The sequence below is a fragment of the Arachis ipaensis genome, chromosome B10 (assembly GCF_059453495.1).
Source record: "Arachis ipaensis isolate K30076 ecotype BB chromosome B10, ASM5945349v1, whole genome shotgun sequence".
Classification (NCBI taxonomy): domain Eukaryota; kingdom Viridiplantae; phylum Streptophyta; class Magnoliopsida; order Fabales; family Fabaceae; genus Arachis; species Arachis ipaensis.
Window position 1 is genome coordinate 88857722 of NC_142435.1, and position 2838 is coordinate 88860559.

The window sequence follows — 2838 nt, forward strand, 5'->3', positions numbered from 1 at the left end:
GCATTCTTGCATCCATAAAGTCTAAACATGAAAGATTTCCAAGTTTGGTGTCTTGCATGTTTTCTTTGCATATAAAAATTTTCAAAAATAAGATTTTGATGTTCATCTTGACATTCAAAGTGTTCTTGGTGTTCATCTTGACATTCATAGTGTTCTTGCACTCATCACATGTTTTGATCTAAAATTTTCATGCATTGAGTCTTTTTCATGTTTTTCTCTCTCATCATTAAAAATTCAAAAATCAAAAAAATATCTTTCCCTTTTTCACTCATAAATTTTGAAAATTTGAGTTGACTTTTTCAAAACTTTTTAAAACTTAGTTGTTTCTTATGAGTCAAATCAAATTTTCAATTTAAAAAAAAAATCTTATCTTTTTCAAAATCTTTTTCAAAAATCAAATCTTTTTCATTTTTCTTAGTTATTTTCGAAAATTTTAAAAATATTTTTCAAAAATCTTTTTTTTATCTTTATCACATAATTTTCGAAAATAACATTATCAATTAATGTTTTGATTCAAAAATTTTAAGTTTGTTAGTTACTTGTTAAGAAAGATTTAAACTTTAAGTTCTAGAATCATATCTTGTGATTTCTTGTGAATCAAGTCATTAATTGTGATTTTAAAAATAAAATCTTTTTCAAAACAAATTTCAATCATATCTTTTCAAAAATATCTTTTTATCTTATCTTTTTCAAAATCATATCTTTTTCAAAAATTTGATTTTAAAATATCTTTTCTAACTTCTTATCTTCTTATCTTTTCAAAATTCATTTTAAAAATTTGTTTCAACTAACTAACTAACTTTTTGTTTGTTTCTTATCTTTTTCAAAACTACCTAACTAACTCTCTCTCTCTAATTTTCGAAAATATCTCCCTCTTTTTCAAAAATTCTTTTTAATTAACTAGTTATTTTAATTTTTATTTTAATTTTTGAAAATTACTAACCTTTTTCAAAAAAAAGAAAAAAACTATTTTTGAAAATCACTAACTCTTTTTCAAAAATTATTTTCGAAAATCCTCTTTTTCTCTCATCTCCTTCTATTTATTTATTCATCTACTAACATCTCTTCCTCACTCACCAAAAATCCGAACCCCCTCTCTCTCTTTGAGTTCAGATTTTCTCTTCTTCTTTTCTTCTACTCACACAGGGACCTCTATACTATGGTAAAAAGGATCCCTATTATTATTATTTTTTTGTTCCCTCTTTTTCATATGAGCAGGAGCAAAGACAAGAATATTCTTGTTGAAGCAGATCCAGAATCTGAAAAGACTCTGAAGAGGAAACTAAAAGAAGCTAAATTACAACAATCCAGCAAGCACATTTCAGAAATTTTGGAACAGGAAGAGGAGATGGCAGCCGAAAATAATAATAATGCAAGAAGGATGCTTGGTGACTTTACTGCACCTAATTCCAATTTACATGGAAGAAGCATCTCCATCCCTACCATTGGAGCAAACAATTTTGAGCTGAAACCTCTGCTAGTTTCTCTGATGCAGTAGAACTACAAGTTTCATGGACTTCCATCTGAAGATCCTTTTCAGTTTTTAACTGAATTTTTGCAGATCTGTGATATTGTTAAGACTAATGGAGTAGATCCTGAAGTCTACAGGCTCATGCTTTTCCCTTTTGCTGTAAGAGACAGAGCTAGAGTGTGGTTGGACTCTCAACCCAAAGATAGCCTGAACTCTTGGGATAAGCTGGTCACGGCTTTCTTAGCCAAGTTCTTTCATCCTCAAAAGCTGAGCAAGCTTAGAGTGGATGTTCAAACCTTCAGACAAAAAGAAGGTGAATCCCTCTATGAAGCTTGGGAGAGATACAAGCAACTGACCAAAAAGTGTCCTTCTGACATGCTTTCAGAATGGACCATCCTGGATATATTCTATGATGGTCTGTTTGAATTAGCTAAGATGTCATTGGATACTTCTGCAGGTGGATCCATTCACCTAAAGAAAATGCCTGCAGAAGCTCAAGAACTCATTGACATGGTTGCTAATAACCAGTTCATGTACACTTCTGAGAGGAATCCTGTGAATAATGGGACGCCTCAGAAGAAGGGAGTTCTTGAAATTAATACTCTGAATGCTATATTAGCTCAGAACAAAATATTGACTCAGCAAGTCAATATAATTTTTCAAAGTCTGAATGGAATGCAAGCTGCATCCAACAGTACTCAAGAGGCATCTTCTGAAGAAGAAGCTTATGATCCTGAGAACCCTGCAATAGCATAGGTGAATTACATGGGTGAACCATATGGAAACACCTATAATCCCTCATGGAGAAATCACCCAAATCTCTCATGGAAGGATCAACAAAAGCCTCAACAAGGCTTTAATAATGGTGGAAGAAACAGGTTTAGCAATAGCAAGCCTTTTCCATCATCCACTCAGCAACAGACAGAGAACTCTGAACAAAATACTTCTAATTTAGCAAACTTAGTCTCTGATCTATCTAAGGCCACTGTGAATTTCATGAATGAAACAAGGTCCTCTATTAGAAATTTGGAAGCACAAGTGGGCCAACTGAGTAAAAGGATCACTGAAATCCCTCCTAGTACTCTCCCAAGCAATACAGAAGAAAATCCAAAAGGAGAGTGCAAGGCCATTGACATAGTCAACACGGCCGAACCTAGAGAGGAAGGGGAGGACATGAATCCCAAGGAGGAAGACCTCCTAGGACGTCCAGTGATCAATAAGGGGCTTCCCTCTGAGGAACCAAAGGAATCTGAGACTCATCTAGAGACCATAGAGATTCCATTGAACCTCCTTATGCCATTCATGAGCTCTGATGAGTATTCCTTTTCTGAAGAGAATGAGGATGTTACTAAGGAGCAAGTTACCAA

The 2838-nt window shown here is 33.4% G+C and overlaps 1 non-coding gene across 1 annotated transcript; it reads right to left on the reverse strand.

Moving 5' to 3' along the window:
- Positions 1-1744: 1744 nt before the first annotated feature.
- LOC148580800 (small nucleolar RNA R71) lies at positions 1745-1852 on the reverse strand. Its single transcript, XR_015896380.1, has one exon. It is a non-coding gene; the product is annotated as a small nucleolar RNA R71 (small nucleolar RNA).
- Positions 1853-2838: the final 986 nt, after the last annotated feature.